General features: G+C 41.3%; 1 long non-coding RNA gene across 1 annotated transcript in view; it reads right to left on the minus strand.

Moving 5' to 3' along the window:
* Window positions 1-10,536: 10,536 nt before the first annotated feature.
* The window catches only part of LOC122459752, a 125,731-nt gene continuing 114,116 nt past the window's right edge, over window positions 10,537-22,151 (minus strand). Inside the window, exon 2 of the long non-coding RNA XR_006280629.1 lies at window positions 10,537-10,650. This is a non-coding gene — a long non-coding RNA (uncharacterized LOC122459752). The remainder of the gene's footprint in view (window positions 10,651-22,151) is intronic.

The following is a 22,151-nucleotide window of genomic DNA, read 5'->3' on the forward strand; positions in this document are numbered from 1 at the left end:
TCGCCTCCTCTCCTGCTTCCTACAGTTTGTTTTTTATGTCGTCCATTATATTATGTCTGAAATATAGGCCCCAAGCCTATACACCTCTTACATTAGTATGGTCAGTAGTCCTGCCGATTTCAACTGTGGGTGCTGAATCTTACACACAGTTGAGAATCTTTCTCCAAAGTTTCTGTTTTTAGTAGCTGATAACGTATGTAACACCTACTGTTGCATTATGTTCTTATCATGAGCAGATTTTCTCAAAACATATTGCTTTAAACATTTTTTCCCTTAGTGTTTGCACTGCCTGCACAATCCCTTCATATTTATCTCGGGTGTTTACCTCTTATATTTACATAATATGTAAACCATAGGAGCAGTGTGAGGGAGATAGCCAGGACAAATATGACTTGAAACCAACTTTACATCACCTGAATGCTGGAGCAGTCCCATCATAAATTAGAGCATAAATTAATGCTGAAGGCTACTCTAATTCATGGAAACCTTGTCTGGGCTCCTGATGTGCTGTATCACACTCCATTATTTCTGTATGGTGACCACCCTATCCCCTCTCCACTCCTGTATGCCTGTTTTGTGGGTCTTGTAAGGGCAGTGGTACAGGGCAGATTATATCAGCCCTACATTTTTCCCACAGAGGTGGAATTGTCCATTAGCGACTTGTGTTGCCTTTGCAACCCACATACCCCACCAAGGTGGCGAACAGGAAAGGAATCTTGCCCCTCGGGTTTTCTTTGTCTCATCTCCCTACCATTTTATTTTATTGAAATTGTATTTACATGGATGCTCAGGTGAAGCACGTCAGTCCAAAAATCTTAACCATGCAAAAATAAGGAAAGGGCATTATGCAAGTGTAGGAGCATTTGGCCAATGGGTGCCACCTACCAGTAGGTGGCCTACACGTTCTAACTGTCCACCGCCACAAGTGGGAGAGTCAGAAAAGCCGCACTTCTCGTCCTTTGCAGCACATTGGATCTCTCTGTATCTGAAGCGATTGAGCTTTACTCGCAGATGTTGTGGAAAGTCAAATCAGGGGGCTAGACTGTTGGATCTGTCAGGAGGTAGGCCTTGGCTACATTTGAAGCCTCTTCCTACCACCTGGTATGCCATCTGGAGATGACTGAGTTCTTTACAGGTTTCAGAGTAGCAGCCGTGTTAGTCTGTATTCGCAAAAAGAAAAGGAGTACCCGTGGCACCTTAGAGACTAACAAATTTATTAGAGCATAAGCTTTCGTGAGCTACAGCTCACTTCATCGGATGAAGTGAGCTGTAGCTCACGAAAGCTTATGCTCTAATAGTGAGCTGTAGCTCACGAAAGCTTATGCTCTAATAAATTTGTTAGTCTCTAAGGTGCCACGGGTACTCCTTTTCTTTTTGAGTTCTTTACAGGAATTCTCCAAACTGGGCATCTTGAGATAAAGATTGTAGATTGGTGGATGGGACATATCTTTAAACAGGGGTAGATATGGCATGTTTTGCACCCTTTCATTAATGTAAATGGAAACACACCTTATTGACTTTAAAGGCAGTTGGGTCAGGCCCTTAATCTACATTAAAAATATTAACTTTGCCAAGTGAAGTGCTCAGAATCAGGATGTTGCTATGTTAAGGTGGCAAAGTGGTAGGTGAAGGAGAGTGAGTGAAGTCACTGCAAGAGAGAGGAAAGGGAGTGACATAGTCAGACGAATGGCAAGAAAGGTAACTTTAGTTGCTGCATTTTGGATGGGCTGGAAAAGAGTGGCACAGGTGAGACTGAATGCAAGGACAGGAGGAAGAGTAATCATTGGAACCCATAGTACTTTCAGTTGTTTAAAATCCGATGGAATTCATGTTTCATCTAGTTTAATAATAAACTAAGCGTGACACTTCTTTTTTTCCTAACTGCTCTGCAAAGGAGTCTTAAAATGCAGGCAAAAATTCTTATCAGCATTTCTAAAGCTGCTTTATTTTGGATAGAAGATATATTCAATGTTTTCCATAGGGGTCCTGGTTTAAAAAAGAAAAGAGCGTGAATAATACCTTGGGCTAAATCTTCAGCAGGTATAAATCAGATTGGCTCCATTGACTTCAGTGGAGCTGTAATGATTTACACCCATGCTCTTTAGTGATAGTCACAAGCACTGTAGCTCACAAGAGTTTGATTATAGTGCTTTTGGTCATTGCTAAAATCATTGCAAGGTTTCTAGTGCTTAATGTAATTCTGATCCCACTGACTTTAGAAGCTTCCCTTCGATTTCAGGGGGAGATCAGTGCACTCAGCACCTTGCAAGATTGGGCCCTGATATGTGGGAGCAAATTACCATGTGTTCTTGCACAGCCTGTTATCATGCTTGTGCAGTTATGCACACCAACTGATCATACAAGCTCCTGAATGTTCACTGGACTTGCTATTACACTATGATTATTCTATAGCAGCCTCACTACAATAACAGTAATTATATTTGCCCTTTACAGCACCCTTTATCTAAGGATTTCAAGGTGCTTTTACATTAAAACATTAGGTTAATTAAGCCCCACTTTGCTCCAGTGAGGTAGACATTATTATTACTATTTTGCAGATGGGGAAGCTGAGGTACAAAGAAGCTATAAATAACTTTGCTCAAGATGTTGTGAATCAGTGCCAGAGCTAGGAATAAAATGCAGCAGTCCTTGCTCCTGACCCTTTGCCATTCTAATCTTAATGTACTCAGACTACCAGACTAGTCAAGGTTTTTAAGTTCAATAGTCAGACAAAGAACATATACAGCTCTGTAGATTATATATATATATATATATATATATATATATATATATATATATATGGGACACTTTAAATTCCTATTGCTATACAGTCACCATTCCCTTCAATACTTTCGTATGCTATAATGCATAATGTATGTGTCAGAAAACTGCTACAGAAATGAATAAGTTGAAGGCACCATCCAAAGAGACCTGATCCAATGCCCACTAAACTTCAATGGATCAATCCTAGCAGTCCTGATTCAAAGACCACTGAAGTCCCTGGGAGTCTTTCCAATGGGCTAGGGATCAGGCCCGTGGCTAAAAGGCAGTCTTATCTCGATCACTCCACTGCTAGCTTAGGGTTACCATACGTCTGTATTTTCCTGGACATGTCTGGGCTTTTGGTTCTTAAATTGCTGTCCGGGAGGAATTTTTAAATATCTAAAAACATCCGGGATTTTGCCATTATTATTTTTCCCCAGAGAAAAGTTGATCGTTCAAGAAAGAGCGTGAAAGTTGATCATTCGAGAAAGAAAGTGAATGTTGATCACTTGAGAGAGTGCCCACTTTTTCTCCCTAGCTCCCAGCGCTTGCGCCGCAAAACAGCTATTTTGCGTGGCTGGGAGGGAGGGGGAGGAGGGGGAACACGGTATACTCAGGGGAGGAGGCAGGGCCAGGGCAGGGATTTCGGGAAGGGGTCCAATGGGGCAGTGATGGGGCGGAGTTGGGGCAGGGACTTTGGGGAAGGGGTTGAATGTGGGTGGGGAAGGGGCAGGGAAGGGGTGGAGTTGAGGCGGGGTGTGAGCAAATTAACCCCCTCCCCCCCATGGAGTGTCCTCTTTTTTGAATGTTCAAATATGGTAGCCCTATGCTAGCTAAAATATGTCCCAAGGTATGTTCTAATAACAGTGCCTGGAATTTAGATTACTTACTATAATTTGCTTCTTAGATAAGCTTCCTTGCTGTGGCAACCTAAAACTTGATTGTTGGATAAAAAACTGTAATTATTACAGCAGGATTAAATTTTTAGCTGGTGTCTAAAATAAGTATGCAAAATGACTGCTCAGCTAGGGAAAACAGAGACACTTCCTGAGATAAAGAGGTGATTACAATGCTAATAGACCTATTCAAAATGGGATGTTTGCTCAAGTCCACAGCAGGAGATGGCTAGCCTTTGGGAAAGAAAACAACACCTAGGATGAAACTCCTAATGCATGTGTACACTGATACAAAGTTCCCTTTGATATTATAATTAATATTATTTATTTAATTATTATTATTATTATTATTCTGCATTTATACTGCAGTGTCACTCAAAAACCCCAAGCAAGGTTTGGGGGCCCATTGTGCTCAGCACTGTGAAATCACATAGGAAGACGCAGCCACACCTGTGAACAATTTACAGTCTAAGAAGAAACATTAATTTGCTAATTACTGTTCAAAAGTTAAGGGAGGAGGCCCTTCTCATAGATTCATAGATACTAAGGTCAGAAGGGACCACTCTGATCATCTAGTCCGACCTCCTGCACAGCGCAGGCCACAGAATGTCACCCACCACTCCTATGAAAAACCTCACCCATGTCTGAGCTATTGAAGTCCTCAAATCATGGTTCAAAACTTCAAGGAGCAGAGAAGCCTCCCTCCAGTCAACCATGCCCCATGCTACAGAGGAAGGCAAAAAAACCTCCAGGGCCTCTTCAATCTGCCCTGGAGGAAAACTCCCTCCCGACCCCAAACATGGCAATCAGCCAAACCGTGAGCACGTGGGCAAGATTCACCAGCCAGATACCCAGGAAAGAATTTTCTATAGTAAATCAGATCCCATCCATCTAATATCCCATCTCAGGGGATTTGGCCTATTTACCCTGAATATTTAAAGATCAATTACTTACCAAAATCCCATTATCCCATCATACCATCTCCTCCATAAACTTATCGAGTAGAATCTTAAAACCAGATAGATCTTTTGCCCCCACTGCTTCCCTTGGAAGGTTATTCCAAAACTTCACTCCTCTGATGGTTAAAAACCTTCGTCTGATTTCAAGTCTAAACTTCCTGGTGGCCAGTTTCTACCCATTTGTTCTTGTGTCCACATTGGTGCTGAGCTTAAATAATTCCTCTCCCTCTCCTATATTTATCCCTCTGATATATTTATAGAGAGCAATCATATCTCCCCTCAACCTTCTTTTAGTTAGGCTAAACAAGCCAAGCACCTTAAGTCTCCTTTCATAAGACAAGTTTTCCATTCCTCGGATCATCCTAGTAGCCCTTCTCTGTACCTGCTCCAGTTTGAATTCATCCTTTTTAAACATGGGAGACCAGAACTGCACACAGTATTCTAGGTGAGGTCTCACCAGTGCCTTGTATAACGGTACTAAAACCTCCTTATCCCTACTGGAAATGCCTCTCCTGATGCATCCCAAAACCGCATTAGCTTTTTTCACAGCCATATCACATTGGCAGCTCATAGTCATCCTATGATCAACCAATACTCCAAGGTCCTTCTCCTCTTCCGTTACTTCTAATTGATGCATCCCCAATTTATAACTAAAATTCTTGTTATTAATCCCTAAATGCATAACCTTACACTTCTCACTATTAAATTTCATCCTATTACTATTACTCCAGTTTACAAGGTCATCCAGATCCTCCTGTATAATATCCCGATCCTTCTCCGAATTGGCAATACCTCCCAGCTTTGTATCATCTGCAAACTTTATTAGCACACTCCCACTTTCTGTGCCAAGGTCAGTAATAAAAAGATTAAATAAGATTGGTCCCAAAACCGATCCCTGAGGAACTCCACTGGTAACCTCCCTCCAACCTGACAGTTCGCCTTTCAGAAGGACCCGTTGCAGTCTCCCCTTTAACCAATTCCTTATCCACCTTATGATGTTCATATTGATCCCCATCTTCTCCAATTTAACTAATAATTCCCCATGTGGCACGGTATCAAATGCCTTACTGAAATCTAGGTAAATTAGATCCACTGCATTTCCTTTATCTAAAAAATCTGTTACTTTTTCAAAAAAGGAGATTAGGTTGGTTTGGCACGATCTACCTTTTGTAAAACCATGTTGTATTTTGTCCCATTTACCATTGACTTCAATGTCCTTAACTAATTTCTCCTTCAAAATTTTTTCCAGGACCTTGCATACTACAGATGTCAAACTAACTGGCCTGTAGTTACCTGGATCACTTTTTTTTTCCTTTCTTAAAAATAGGAACTATATTAGCAATTCTCCAATCATTCGGTACTATTCCTGAGTTTACAGATTCATTAAAAATTCTTGCTAATGGGCTTGCAATTTCAGGTGCCAATTCCTTTAATATTCTTGGATGAAGATTATCTGGGCCCCCCGATTTAGTCCCATTAAGCTGTTTCAGTTTCGCTTCTACCTCTGATATGGTAATATCTACCCCTATATCCTCCTTCCCATTTGTCATGCTACCATTATCCCCAAGTTCCTCTTTAGCCTTATTAAAGACTGAGGCAAAGTATTTGTTTAGATATTGGGCCATGCCTAGATTATCTTTAACCTCCGCTCCATCCTCCGTGTTAAGCGGCCCCACTTCTTCCTTCTTAGTTTTCTTCTTATTTATATGGCTATAGAACCTTTTACTATTGGTTTTAATTCCCTTTGCAAGGTCCAACTCTACTCGACTTTTAGCCTCTCTCACTTTATCCCTACATCTTCTGACCTCAATTAGGTAGCTTTCCTTGCTGATCCCTCCCATCTTCCACTCCCTGTATGCTTTCTGCTTCTTCATAATCACCTCTCTAAGATGCTTGCTCATCCAGCTTGGTCTACAACTCCTTCCTATGAATTTTTTCCCCTTTCTTGGGATACAGGCTTCCGATAGCTTCTGCAGTTTTGATTTAAAGTAATCCCAGGCCTCCTCTACCTTTAGATCCATAAGTTCTTCAGTCCAATCCACTTCCCTAACTAATTTCCTTAATTTTTTAAAGTCAGCCCTTTTGAAATCAAAAACTCTAGTTGCAGATTTATTTTTGTTAATCCTTCCATTTAGTTTGAACTGAATTAGCTCATGATCACTTGAGCCAAGATTGTCCCCTACAACCATTTCTTCTATGAGGTCCTCGCTACTCACCAAAATTAAATCTAAAATGGCATCCCCTCTAGTCGGTTCAGCAACTACTTGATGAAGGAATCCATCAGCTATCGCATCTAGGAAAATCTGAGCCCTATTATTATTACTAGCACTGGTCCTCCAGTTTATATCTGGGAAGTTAAAGTCTCCCATGATCACGCAGTTTCCATTAGTATTTACTTGATTAAAGACATTAAAAAGGGCTCTATCCATATCCAAATTAGATCCCGGAGGTCTATAGCACACCCCAAGCACTATCATAGGAGAGGCTTTACTAGTTTTCTTCCCCAATGTAATTTTTGCCCAGACAGACTCTGTCTTATCCATTGCATCGCTTCTTATTTCTTTACATTCTAACTCATCGTTGATATACAATGCTACTCCACCCCCTTTACCTTTGTTTCTGTCTTTCCTAAACAGCACATACCCTTCAATACCTGTAGTCCAGTCATGACTACTATTCCACCATGTTTCTGTTATCCCTATAATATCTGGTTTTACTTCCTGCACCAGTAGCTCTAGTTCCTCCATTTTGTTACCTAGACTCCTCGCATTGGTGTACAAACATCTTAATTTTTGCTGTTTGGCCTCGCTCACATTTTGTACCCTATTAGGCACAGTCATTCTACAGCCAGTATAACTTATTAGACTAGTATCCACACCGCCCTCGCTCCTTATATACATTCTCCTACCCATGGCTGTATCCTTTCTTACTTCATCTTCTTCCCTCTCAATGCTAAAATCTGGCGTGGAGATTTTCTGGACATCTCCCATCCATCTCCCCCCAGTTCCTAGTTTAAAGCTCTCTTTATCAGTTGTGCCAGCCTCGATCCTAGAAGTCTATTTCCTTCCCTACTCAGATGAAGTCCATCCCGAGAGAACTGTCCTCTGTCTGTGAATGCCTCCCAGTGGCCATACATCCCAAAGCCTTCCTTATAGCACCACTGCCTAAGCCATCTGTTGACAGTCATAATCTTGTCACACCTTTGTTGCCCTTCTCTAGGAACAGGAAGGATCCCGCTAAAGATCACCTGAGCCTCAATTTCCTTAAGCGTCTTCCCCAGCCTAGCATAGTCTCCCTTGATACTTTCCAGCGAGAATCTGGCTGTATCATTTGTTCCCACATGAAGGATAATTAGGGGATTCTTTCCCGCTCCCTTGAGGATCCTTTTCAACCTCAGGTCTACATCCCGTATCTTAGCACCCGGAAGGCAGCACACCCTTCTATTCTCAGGATCAGCTCTAGTTACAGGCCTGTCTATTCTTCTCAATAAAGAGTCCCCGATCACATAGACCTGCCTTTTCCTGGTGACAGTGCTATTCTCCAGTCTCTCCCCTGTTCCCTCTGGCTGCAAGTTCTTTCCATTCCTATTTTCCCTTACAATTCTCTTCAACCCATCCTGTATCCTCCTGGGGCTCATATTTGGTGTAGTCTCCCTTGACTCTTCCCCTTTTTCTATAGGGCTAGCCTCTCTTCTCTTCTTCCTTACCCTTCCACCTTCAGCGACTACCTGCTGAGCCCCTTCTTCATTTTCCAACTCTGCAAACCTGTTCCTAAGCTCTATTTCTCCTTCACTAGCCTGTCTTTTTCTCTGCCTGGTTCTTTGAGTCACATGTTTCCACTGACCACTTTCCTCATCCAGTCTCTCCTCAAAATTCCCCAGCCCTGCTTCCATCCGTGAGTCTGAGCTTTTCCCTTCAGATACCTCATATCTTTGCTCCATCATCTGCTCAAACCCCTTCCTAAACTCACCCAGACTTTCCACCTGCATCTCCAAACCTCGGATCTTTTCCTCCATCAGCTCTATCAGACGGCATTTCATGCAGACAAAACTCTTACCGGTTCCCCCCTCCAGGATCATGTACATACCACAGCTTCCACATCCAGTCATCCTCAATGTGTCTTTCACTGCAGGAGTCACTCCCACAGCTGCCTCTGTATCTGTCATCGCCTTCCCACCTAAATCCTGTTAATCTGGGAAACACAAGCCACACCAAAAAGACCACCCCCCCAGCAAAAGCAAACCCCAAACAAGCACCACAAGACAAACTCCCCTGTTTAGAGCTCTGTTTGCTAGCTCCTGTGCCGCTGCAGCTGTCTGTTCTCTCTCTATTAGGGATCAGAAACTGGACCAGCAATGTCTGAAAGTTCATTGTGCTTGGCTATTTGCCTAGAAGTCTGCCACATCAATAAGGCTTTTTGAGTACAAAGGCTCACTTAAGCATTGGTGCTCAGATATTATGTGGTGGGATGTAAAGAATATAAACATCAGATGGGAGTGAAATCCTGGCTCCATTGTAGGCAATGGGTATTTTACCTTTGACTTCACTGGGGTCAGGGTTTCACCCAGGGAGTTTAAGAAACACTGCATGAGTCAGTACAATAACTGACTGAGGAGCCTTTAACATGTAAAAAGAAAAGGAGGACTTGTGGCGCACAGAGACTAACAAATTTATTTGAGCATAAGCTTTCGTGATCTACAGCTCACTTCATCGGATGCATTGGATATATTCGATGAATGCATCCGATGAAGTGAGCTCTAGCTCACAAAAGCTTATGCTCAAATAAATTTGTTAGTCTCTAAAGTTCCACAAGTGCTCCTTTTCTTTTTGCGGATACAGACTAACACGGCTGCTACTCTGAAATTTAACATGTAAGATGTTTAATCCTGTTTAGTCACTATCTTGTAATTACAAGATTTGGCCTAGCTGAAGCTGCTGTTGCCCAGTCATTAGATTAGTTATAGTTTATACTGCTTAACTTTCTATTCTCTCTGTCAAATGCAATATGTTGTATTGAACCTAATGAGGCCTAAGGACTAGAGCTGCGTGAATAACCATTTTTTTTTGGTTTGTTCGAGTGCCAAATCCAGGGCAGGGGGAATCATTTCAACTTGAACCAAAAAAATGATTTTTTTAAAAATTTTCAGGGGAAAAAAAAGTAAAAAGAAAAAAAAAGATACATTTTGAGGTGCAGGAGCTGTTAACATTATAAAATGTGTTTTTAAACAAAATTATGGAAAATTCCAAAAATGAAACATCTTTTTGAAATGAAACGTTGAAACGTTTTGTTTTGGAAATAACAAAATGAATCTTGATATTTCTGATTTTTTTTCTTTTTTTTGACAAAAACTAATTTGCCAAAAATCTACCCGAATTTATAAATACTTTTGCTTGACCCAAATCTGCATTTTTCAGCAAAAAACCCTATTTGCATGAAAAATTTTGCTCCGATCTAATGTGGATCAGTACCACTGGGCAGATGTTTCTGGACATAGCTGCTGAAATAGATCTCGCTCCTGTCCTCAGAAGAGCTAGACTGGGGCTTGAGGTGCCTGGGCCCTCAGAGCCAAAAGGTGCTGGAAAAGCAGCTGGCTGCAGTCAGTGTGGGCATGGAGAAAAATCTAAAGCCCAGCAGTGGCAGACTTTGGACACCTCAGCTAATGTATACACTTGAAATTGTTTACAAACAATCCTTCCTGCTGCAGAAATACACAGAGCCGATCAGAGAAAAAAAACTACCTGGGAAAAAGTTTGAAGTAACTACCCTTCCACATATTTCAGGCTTTTCATGGAAATTTTTAATTTTTGAAAATTTCAGGTTTTAAACCAGTATGTTCTTTCTACTCCTTCCCCCCTTTTTCTCCGTTTCCCATTTTGCAACTGAATACGTTACAATGAATGATGTGCAGGATTTTTTTAATTGTTTCTTTTCTTCATTTTTTTTCTTTGTCTCGTAGACCAACTCCCCTCCCTTTCATGGTTGCATGAACCACTTCCTCTTCCCACCGGTGACTGAGTAACATCTTGGAGATTCTGAAAAAATCACAGTAGGAAACTTTTTACTGAACTCGCAAAAAGAAAAGGAGTACTTGTGGCACCTTAGAGACTAACAAATTTATTTAAGCATAAGCTTTCATGAGCTACAGCTCACTTCATCAGATGCTGTAGCTCACAAAAGCTTATGCTCAAATAAATTTGTTAGTCTCTAAGGTGCCACAAGTCCTCCTTTTCTTTTTGCGGATACAGACTAACAGGGCTGCTACTCTGAAACTTTTTACGGAACTGTTAGCTTATTCTACTGTGAGTTATCAGTTGGAAAGAAGGACAACAGCCAACAATATGTGACTAATCAGCATTCTGCTGACAACAAACAATAATGCCAGCACTATATTTTGGGAAGACTGCCCTAGATCCCTGAACATCTTAATGTATCCTTGCTGTCAGTTTTATTGTGGTGTTTACATATTCTCTTCAGCTGTTCTGCCTTACCTAACACAGGTAGTAGGATGACCAGATAGCAAATGTGAAAAATCGGGACAGGGGTTGGAGGGTAATAGGCGCCTATTTAAGACAAAACCCTGAATATCGGGACTGTCCCTATAAAATTAGGACATCTGGTCATCGTAATAGGTGGGCTTTGATCCGCTAGAATCATTAGTAAGTAAAGGACATGTATACCTTGCTCCAAAAGTTTATATTGCTGAACTGAAGCAGAAACTCATACCAATTAATTATTTACTTAACTGGAAACTTTTAAAACACATTTCAAGGAAGTTCACAGCTTTTTATTAATTTCAGTTGAACTGGCTTGGATTTTTTGCTCATGGAATTTTCAGCAGGTGAACAGCTGTTTATATTTATATGCATCATACACATTTTAAATATTCTTTCATTAAAAGCTATTTATGGAGCAGATTGTTGATATAATTATTTTTTTGAAAGAAAATGTGAATTGCCCAAAGCATTTTTTCCCCCAGCGCCTGTGGTTACATTGCTCATTGAAACCACACATTTGATGGACTTTTTTGTACTATAGGATTTTATTCCATGCACGTAATAAATGAAAAACATATTTGACATTTACTATACTGGGCATAGCACCTTGAAGTCAAAGATCCCAAAACACTCATTAAAAATTAGATTTCTATGAGGATTATTTATCCCCCCCCCAAAAAAAACTGAAAAGCAGCTACTGCTGGTTTGGAAGACAGCACTCTTAGAACAGTAACTCTGCGAAGTGAGAAGTGCTTTATCAAATATAAAATTCAGGAGGAATTTAGATTGTCACAGAGTAATTATCCATTTGGAATTTTGCCAGCATATTGAGGCTAGAACTCCTGCTCTAACAAAGCTAACTTGCAAAAAGAAAAGGAGTACTTGTGGCACCTTAGAGACTAACAAATTTATTAGAGCATAAGCTTTCGTGAGCTACAGCTCACTTCATCTGATGCATTTGGTGGAAAAAACAGAGGGGAGATTGAAATACACACACAGAGAACATGAAACAATGGGTTTATCATACACACTGTAAGGAGAGTGATCACTTAAGATAAGCCATCACAAGCAGCGGGGGGGGGGGAAAGGAGGAAAATCTTTCATGGTGACAAGCAAGGTAGGCTATTTCCAGCAGTTAACGAGAATATCTGAGGAACGGTGGGGGGTGAGGTGAGGTGCGGGGGAGAAATAACATGGGGAAATAGGCTTGAATAGAGACTGGGAATGGATGAGTCATTACACAAAGTAAAACTAAGATAATTGTATCCAGTTTGCAAATTAATTCCAATTCAGCAGTCTCTCGTTGGAGTCTGTTTTTGAAGCTTTTTTGTTGAAGGATAGCCACTCTTAGGTCTGTATTCGAGTGACCAGAGAGATTGACGTGTTCTCCAACTGGTTTTTGAATGTTATAATTCTTGTTTCTGAGGCTGTGGATGGCATTGTGTTCTGCATGGCTGAGGTTATGGGGCAAGCGATGCTGCTTTTCCACAATTTCAGCTCGTGCACATCGGCAGAAGCACTCTATGTAGAAGTCCAGGCTGCTGTTTCGACCTTCAGGAGGAGTCCACCCAGAATCCTTCTTTTTGTAGTGTTGGCAGGAAGGTCTCTGTGGGTTAATATGTTGGTCAGAGGTGTGTTGGAAATATTCCTTGAGTCGGAGACGTCGAAAATAGGATTCTAGGTCATCACAGAACCGTATCATGTTCATGAGGGTGGAGGGGCAAAAGGAGAGGCCCCGAGATAGGACAGATTCTTCTGCTGGGCTAAGAGTATAGTTGGATAGATTAACAATATTGCTGGGTGGGTTACGGGAACCACTGTTGTGGCCCCTTGTGGCATATAGTAGTTTATATACCTTAGTGTCCTTTTTCTTTTGTAGAGAAGCAAAGTGTGTTTTGTAAATGGCTTGTCTAGTTTTTGTAAAGTCCAGCCACGAGGAAGTTTGTGTGGAAGGACACCATCATAGGGCCTAATCACATCAGCCACACTATCAGAGGCTCCTTCACCTGCGCATCTACCAATGTGATATATGCCATCATGTGCCAGCAATGCCCCTCTGCCATGTACATTGGTCAAACTGGACAGTCTCTACGTAAAAGAATGAATGGACACAAATCAGACGTCAAGAATTATAACATTCAAAAACCAGTTGGAGAACACTTCAATCTCTCTGGTCACTCGATTACAGACCTAAGAGTGGCTATCCTTCAACAAAAAAGCTTCAAAAACAGACTCCAACGAGAGACTGCTGAATTGGAATTAATTTGCAAACTGGATACAATTAACTTAGGCTTGAATAGAGACTGGGAATGGATGAGTCATTACACAAAGTAAAACTATTCCCCATGTTATTTCTCCCCCCCACCCTACCCCACCCCCCACTGTTCCTCAGATATTCTTGTTAACTGCTGGAAATAGCCTACCTTGCTTGTCACCATGAAAGGTTTTCCTCCTTCCCCCGCCCCCGCCCCGCTGCTGATGGCTTATCTTAAGTGATCACTCTCCTTACAGTGTGTATGATAAACCCATTGTTTCATGTTCTCTGTGTGTGTATATCAATCTCCCCTCTGTTTTTTCCACCAAATGCATCCGATGAAGTGAGCTGTAGCTCATGAAAGCTTATGCTCTAATAAATTTGTTAGTCTATAAGGTGCCACAAGAACTCCTTTTCTTTTTGCGAATACAGACTAACACGGCTGCTACTCTGAAAGCTAACTTGGAATCTTAATCACAAATAATGAGAACCTTGGGTATGTCTTACCTGGAGGGAGGGAGAGAAGAAAAGAGCAGATCTTGTAGCTTCCTTGCAACTTTAACTGAACTAACACTCAGCACATACACAGCACTCTTCTCCCATAGACATCAAAGCACTTTGCAAAAGTAAGGGTGTCATTACTCTTCAATTTAGCCCCTGTTCTTCATTATAACAGATGCTGTATCACTCCTCCAAACTCTAAGCATGAAGAACTTTTTCACAAGACAAATGTTTGGCTCTATTCTGGCAACTAATTTTTATGCAGCATTTCCTAATGTTTCCAGTCGGGATGCTTTACACAAGGCTCACTGGCAGGATGTAGTTACAAGGTTGTGGTCCCATGACAGTGAACCATAGAGTTAAGTTTGGTTTGAAGAATATTTCACATTCCAGCTGATTGCTTTCAGGATTTCTTGCAGTTTATTTGGTATTGGTGCCAAAGTTGTCTGTGGATTTGTCAAAAAAGCACCCTCAGTAGTTTAAAAGCAGAAAGAGAAAGATTCAAGCGTGGGCACATTGTTCTTCTGTATAGTAGTGAACATTCACCATTGGAAATAAGCTTCTTTCTCCAAAGCAAAATAGAACAAGTCAAAGAATTCATCTTAGCAATGGCAGGTTGCCTGTTTCTCACATATCCTTGACATTTTCATCACTTTCCCAAGGGTTACTAATCATCCCTTCAAGAATGCCATCAAAAGATCTATTAGAGAGACAAGGTAGGTGAGGTAATATCTTTTATTGGACCAACTTCTGTTCATGACAGAGACAAGCTTTCAAGCTACACAGAGCTCTTCTTCAGGTCTGGGAAATGTATTCCAATTGTCAGAGTTAAATACAAGATAGAACAGATAGTTTAGCATAAGTAATTAGCACATATTCTAAAGGACCATTCACACTGAAGTGGCCCATTAGTACCCCTCTAGCCATAGGTCAAAAAGGGAGGATTAGTAGGTTACAGATTGGTGTAATAAGCCATAAATCTAGTGTCTTTATTAGGACCATTGTTTTCAGTGTCTAGCAAAGTTTTGAATTTAAGCTCCCAGGCTCAGTTTTGAAAAGTGTGGTGTAGGTTTCCTTTGAGGATGAGAACTGAGAGGTCAGATACAGAGTGATTGCTTTATGAAAACTGGTTTCAGAGTAGCAGCCATGTTAGTCTGTATTCGCAAAAAGCAAAGATGCATCCGATGAAGTGAGCTGTAGCTCACGAAAGCTTATACTCAAATAAATTTGTTAGTCTCTAAGGTGCCACAAGTACTCCTTTTCTTTTTTTGAAAACTGTTCACCCACAGGTGATAGGGTGTTATTGTCTTGTATCATTTTCCTGTATGAGTTCATTCAAGAGTGTAGTGATAAATTGCTAGATTTAAAAAGAGCAAATATAATAATTAAGCATCAAGAACGGTTTTCTTGAGGTCCAGCTTAATGGTTTCAAGCAAAACAAAAGTATTTTGGGGTTAGAACAGAGGAGTCCACATTTGTGCGACATACAACAGTTTACTGAGACAGTTACAGGAAAAGAAGCTTGGCTACTGTTCATATTTTATATGAGGCATAAATAGACATTGCATGCCCAGTCAAGGCACAAACAATGCTGCTCTCCATTGAGGTACAAATGCAGATTGGCAGCTGGCTATACAGCTACGCATGCTCAAGCATGAGACTAAAAATATAAACAATATTCCCCTGGGTGTAAGTGTTTTCTATGGGATGCCTTGCTGGTTGCTCGAACCACGGAGCAAGACTCTGCACCTTAGCTTCCCGCCCATCGGTAATACTTTCCCCCTTGGTCTCACAACTATTGTGCAGCACACAGCGATAATGGTTGAGACATTTTTTCTGCTGCTTCCAAATGATTCCATAAGCAGCAGCATCTGCCTTTCAAATGGCCAGATACACATTCGAGCACCATTCTGCAATTGCTCAGGCAACAGTTAAAGACTGTCTGCAGTCTGTACAACTCTTTGGGATTATCTGGAATGAAAATCCTCCTTTTAGACCAGGAGCTGGTCATGCCCAGGACGGCATGGGCTAGGCAGTCTGTTCAACATTTCAGCACCGTTCATCTTCAAAGGGCTTTACTGTTGGTAGATCATTATGCCAGTTAAGCTAGGTAAGGTATTAGAATTAGGTATTAGAATGATTATTTAAGGAGAAGTAGTGAGTCAGTGGGTCCAAGGGGGTGGGGGATAGGAAGAATTCCAGACAGCTTTTCTGTAACACTAAAATAATCATAGGCTTTTTGGCCCGAGACCTGGACTTCTAGGAGATTTCCTCAAGTTGTAAGAGCTGCCTCCAAACACTCAGGAGCTTCAGTAATGCCATCTTCATGAATGGGTCAGTCATGAAAACTACACTGAATAGAAGAGAAGCAGTTGAACAAGGATTCCAGTTAGGTCCCAAAGAAGACAGTTCTTGAGTCCCACCAACGTCCAGTTTCACTTACGGGGCGATTTTAAACATGATGTAAGGGATTTAAGAGATGTATTGAATGCATATGATGGTTTCATCACGTTACAAAGGAAGATGTCTGGTGTCAGACCAACCAGCCTCCAATGTCTTCGCAAGTGATTCAATACTGGATTAGGTGGCTTCGCCATCTGCTTCATATGCCAGTCCACCAACTTTATGCATTTGAGCAAACTCAAGCTGGTTGGAGAAGATCTTATGGACAACCTTGCACACTCTGAAGGGATGTTATGTCTTTTGATCTCGCTCAACTCTGCCTTAAAACAGAGCAGGTTGCAACACTGGCAGCACCCAGGGCTCTCTGGAAAAGAGTGATCTGAAGTATGCACTCTATGCTTCATGAGCTGGAGAATGAATGAATGAATGATTTAAGAGCACATGTCCCAAGGCCTATAAAAGATCTCTTAGAATCCTGTGGCACTTTGGAAAATCTCCCCACTTCATATCTGGGAGGCTTTATTTTCTAATTAAAAACACCCAGACATTTTGTCCCAGAGTCTCATAGGTATTTAGGTACCTAACTCTCTTTGAAATCTGGGCTTAGGTAACAGGTTGCAAATGTTATACGTGAGGAAAATCTCACATTTCCTAAATGCTTATATCTCATTGTTAACAAATACAGAGTAAGATTGCCCCCTGCCAAACAGAATTATGGGGAGCAGGCTGTGGTAGAATGGAGTTAAGCCGTCAGGAAAGGGTGTGGATATGAGTAATTTTTGTAATTATGGTATAGCCCTTGACAGATTTTTATCAGCAGACTGTCTATTCTGAGGAAGCCAAAACATGGGCTACTTTTCAGCAATCTGTGGACTTCCAGTATTAATGAAGAAAACTTTCTCCTTTTCTTTTTTTATATATATATATATATATATATATATATATATATATATATATATATTTGTGTGCACATCACAGGACTAGGAAGGTGCTGTTTCTCCCTCCCTCCCCCACTACCCTCACAGTGACATTTGAAATCTCTTTTCTTTTTTAACAAACACATCCATCTTCATGCTGCCTTTGCTTCCAGGTGCTGTGCAAATCAAGCCAAAAGGTGTTGCTTTTAATGATCCATCTTGCCAATATCGGTAATAGGTCTTGAGGACTGAGATAGACTCTAGGTTCAATATTTCTCATTAATTGGTGTGTTTCTCCCCCGAGAATGCACACATGTCTAGGTAATCATCAGCCATGTTTTAATCTTGTACTAGAGATTGCAGGCACATATCAAACCACTGCTACCTGCAATATATCTAAAATATGACCCCGTCTACATTTCTTCGCAGCTAAAATGCTTGCTCCTTCATGCCCTAATTATCTCCCACTCATTACTGCAACCTTCTTCTCACCAACTTCCATAATTCCCAAATCACCCTTCTCCAGGCTCTCCAAAATCCAAATGATCATTCTCACCTGTTGATCTGATGATTTCACTCCCCTCTTTGAACAAGTTTACTAGCACCCTTTATTAGTATTCCTACAGGTAATTACAGTAGGGCCTAGATTCCCCAACTGAGATTGGGGCCTCATTGTGCTAGGCACAGTATGTAAACATAATAAGAAGCAGTCCCTGTCTTGAAGAGCATTCAATATAAATGGACAAGAGAGAGAAAATAAGGTATTATTATGCACATTTGACAGGTTGGGAACTGAGGCGCAAAGAAATTGTCTTGCCCAATGTCACACAGAGATGCTAAGACAGAGGTGAGAACTGAACATAGCTGTTCTGAGTCTCAACCTTAACCATAAGACCAGCCTTCCTCTCTCCTTGCCTAGAGCATAAAGTAATGTTCTCCCTTTTCTATGCGTTGAAAAATTCTCCCACGGCTTATAGAATGGAGTGTCTCCTTCCATGTTTTCCCACCAGCTTCTCTCTGCCAAGGGTGCTAACCTAGAAGTCCTGTTTGTTTCCTTCTCCCACTCCTATCTCCATGCCTTTCAATATGCTGCCCTTTTGCATTGAATGACGTTCCACAGCCCATTGGCCTCCAACTTCTACTTGTTCAAATCCTTCCTAAATGCTCAATCTCTGAGTTGCCCTCAAGAAATGAGATGATGATGATGATGATGATGATGGTGATGAAGCAAATAATAATAAAAGATAATTAAATTAAGCTACAAGTTAACTCCCTCCTGTGGGTTACCGATTCTCTCTTGACATCTATGCAGTAAGGTCCTTGGGGCAGGAATTCTGTCCTGTACAGCACATTGTGTTTAAACAAATACTAACTAATGATAATAAAGCAGATTGGGCATACTTGCACGTTGCCTGAGTGCTACTACAGCGTTGTACTAACTTCCCCCTGGCTCCACATACTTGGAAACACACAACAAGTTGATTTGGAGGACTCCTTTATTATTTATTTATACTACACCATAAGGTGGGTCCAGTGCCTTGTATGTATAAAATGACGCATCTCTGCCCCAAAGAGCTTAATTAAGATATTTGCAGTGCAGGGAGGGGAAGAGGATGGAATAGCAAAGATAGTCAGTTAAATTGTCCTCAGTGGTACCCCAGTAACTTAAATGGAGTCCCACCAGGGAGGATTTCATCATTGCAAATGCATCAAGCTAGTACTGGAATTTTTGTTTTATTGGGCAAAGATAAGACCACGCACACTTGCATGAGTGGCTGGCATAAAGAATAAAGATCAGTCATGAAAGGGTAATGGAATTATATCCGATTTGAGGAGGAATTCCAAGGAGGAGTGTTGGATGCCTGGCATGATGAAACAGGGAGTCTCTTTCAGGCATAAGGGACGCTGAGCAAAAAGGCAGCAGATTATAGCAGAGAAAGAGTAAAGGAAGGACAAGGCAAGAGAAGCAGTCCATAGTAATGTTAATGGTAGTATCTAAGCCACATCCAATGAACTGAAAATTCTGAATCATCTGGAGTGATTCACTGCAGCAGGAAATAGCTTTGTGTGTGTTGTTTAATACCAGCTCTGTTTATCTTTCTTTAGGCTCAGGTACTAGTGCAGAGCTTATTACACAAAGACTACAGAGAAAGGACAGGGGGATGATAAGCTCTGTGACAAAAATCTGCTTATGTCATTCCATTTTGAAAATACGATACTGCTTTTATCGAGGAAGGAAACAGCCAAACTCTGGGCCCATTGAAATCAATGGCAAAACAACAATGGGACTAGTCAAGTGCATTTAACAGAGGTAAGAGTAATTGGTGAGGGCATGGAAAATCCATATTTAGCTACTTTTCCCAACTGTTGCTGAGTTTTGGAGATTCTAACCTTTCATTCAATATGAAAGCTGCTGACTGTGTGAAGATGTGAACTGGGTCTGTTTATGTGGAGGCATCCTGCTATACATCAAGGAGCTGATTGTCCCTGTCTGTGTTCAGTTCAGGATACCTCATTACCAGAAAGAGGCAGACAGAGCCAAGGAAGCTCAGAGACACTCAAAAGTAATGATTAAGGAGCTGAAGGGACTGCTTTCTAAACAAAGAAAAGGAGAATCTTAGCTTATCTGTGTGGAAACCTCATGACCCTATAAGTGATGGCTGAAAGGTACAAACCATAAATACTTAGCAGGTACAGGGCATATAATTGGAAGCAATGGGAAGAAGATAAGGAAAATGTAGGCTAAACATCAGCCTGAGATATCTAGTACAATATAGCCTTCCAAAAGAAGGTGTGAAAGCACCGTGACTTGATATAAAAATAAATCACTTGCTAGGTGAACATGAGAGCTGTTAGCAGCAGCAGCTAATAGGAGAGTTTTGGATGGTGTAGTTTGGACTTTGTTTGGAGGCAGCAGGACTTGGTGAGTGTTGCGTTTGGTCCATCTGTGGGTTTTTTAATTGTGCCTCCAAGCACAGAGTCCGCAGATGAGAGAGGTCTTGTTTGTTGGTGCCTTTGGTAAAGGCCATGAGGCTCTGATCTTTGTAGCTGCTGTTTGAAGTCTCTGAGTAGTTTATCACCTCCCTGAGAGTGAGGGGAGGAGCTGAGCTAAGCAGGGTGGCTTGGTTTAAAAAGGCATTTGCTAGATGAACTTGAGAGCCATGAACAGAGGCCACAAACAGGAGACATTTGGAGAGGGAGTGTGAGAGGCTTTCCTTTCAAGTTCAGCTCTATGCGCAGTATCAAGATGGCCAGCATCAGGACAATGGTCTTCACCTGCAACAGATGAGCCAAATTTTCTTTCCTGTCTGAAGTCAGAAGGGATATCCTGTGCATGAAGTGCAAGTTGGTGGCTGTTCTGGAGAAAAAGATTTTGGACAGGAGGGGCAAGTAGAGACACTACTGAGAATCAGAGAAGCTGAAGAGTTCCTAGTCAGAAAACATCAGTACCCCAGATTCAAGGAAGAAAGGAGCTGGCCACCAAAGAATCAGACAGATGGGAAGTCATAGAGGAGTTGTGGCAATTCATAACCACCAGAGACAAGATGTCATGTAGGTATTCTTCACAGCTGGAGACAGAGGAGGATGGGTAGGCCGTAGCCACCAGAGAGAAGAGGAGGAATTCCACTCCGCTAAAAGTTTCCACTTCATATCAGGTTCTCAAAGTGGAAACTATGGAAGATACCTCTCAAGATCCAGCTGGTCCAAGAGTACAGAGAGATATACAGGACCCACCTGTGGATGATAGCTTGGCCTAATCTGTAAGAAAGGCAAGCTTGCCCACAGAGAGTTCTCCAACAGTCCAAGGAAGATGGACAGTCTTTGTTGGGGATTCAGTACTCAGAAGAATTGAAACAATGTTCTGGAAGGGACAGGAAGACAACAGGGCAGTGTGCTCCCTTCCCTAAGCCAAGACATGAAAAGTCACTCTAACAATTAGTTAGGCTTTTGAAGTTGATGGTAAAGGATCCATTGGTGAGAGTTCTCATTAGCACTAATGACAGTGCACCACGGGATATCTTACCTATAAGAACATAACATCTGCTATACCAGGTCAGACTGTGGTCCATCTTGCCCAGTATCTTGTCTCCGACAGTGGCCTGTACCAGAGCTTCAGGGCAAATGTACAGATCAGGGCAATTATAGAGTGATCCACTCCTGTTTTCCACTCCTGGTTTCTGGTAGTCAGAGGTCTAGGGTTGCCGCAAGCATTGGGATGTGCCCCTGATCATATTGGCTAACAGCTTCTGAGGAACTTATCCATTTCTTTTTTGAATTGTGGGCCATCACAGTAGCCCATGGCAATGAGTTCCACAGATTAGTTGTGTGTTGTGTGAAAAAGTACTTCCTCTTGTTAGTAATAAAACTGCTACCTATTAATTTAATCAGTGACCCCTAGTTTTTGTACTGTGAAATGGTAAATAACATTTCTCTATTAACTTTTTTCACACCATTCATGATTTGATAGACCTTTATTATACCCCTTAACTCATCTCTTTTCTAAGTTGAAGAGCCATACTTGTTTTAGTTTCTTCTTGTATGGAAGCCGTTCCATACCTTTGATCATCTTTGTTACCCTTCTCTGAATCTTTTCCAGTTCCATCATATCTGTTTTGAGATGGGACCAGAAAAGGACGCAGTATTCAAGGTGTGGGCACATCATGAATTTATATAGTGGAATTTGGATATTTTCTGTCTTATTTTCTATTAGGAAAAGCTGCCGCGCATTGAGATAAAGTTTTAGAGAACTATCAATTGTGATTCCAAGATCTCTTTCTTGAATGATAACAGTTAATTGAGATCCCATCATTATATATGTATAGTTGGAATTATTTTTTCCAATGTGCATTACTTTGCACTTATCAATGTTGAATTTTATCTGCCATTTTGTTGCCCAGTCACCCAGTTTTGTGAGATCCTTCTGTAACTTCTCACAGTTTGCTTTGGACTTAACTGTCTTGACT

Source organism: Dermochelys coriacea, chromosome 4 (assembly GCF_009764565.3).
Source record: "Dermochelys coriacea isolate rDerCor1 chromosome 4, rDerCor1.pri.v4, whole genome shotgun sequence".
NCBI classification, from domain to species: domain Eukaryota; kingdom Metazoa; phylum Chordata; order Testudines; family Dermochelyidae; genus Dermochelys; species Dermochelys coriacea.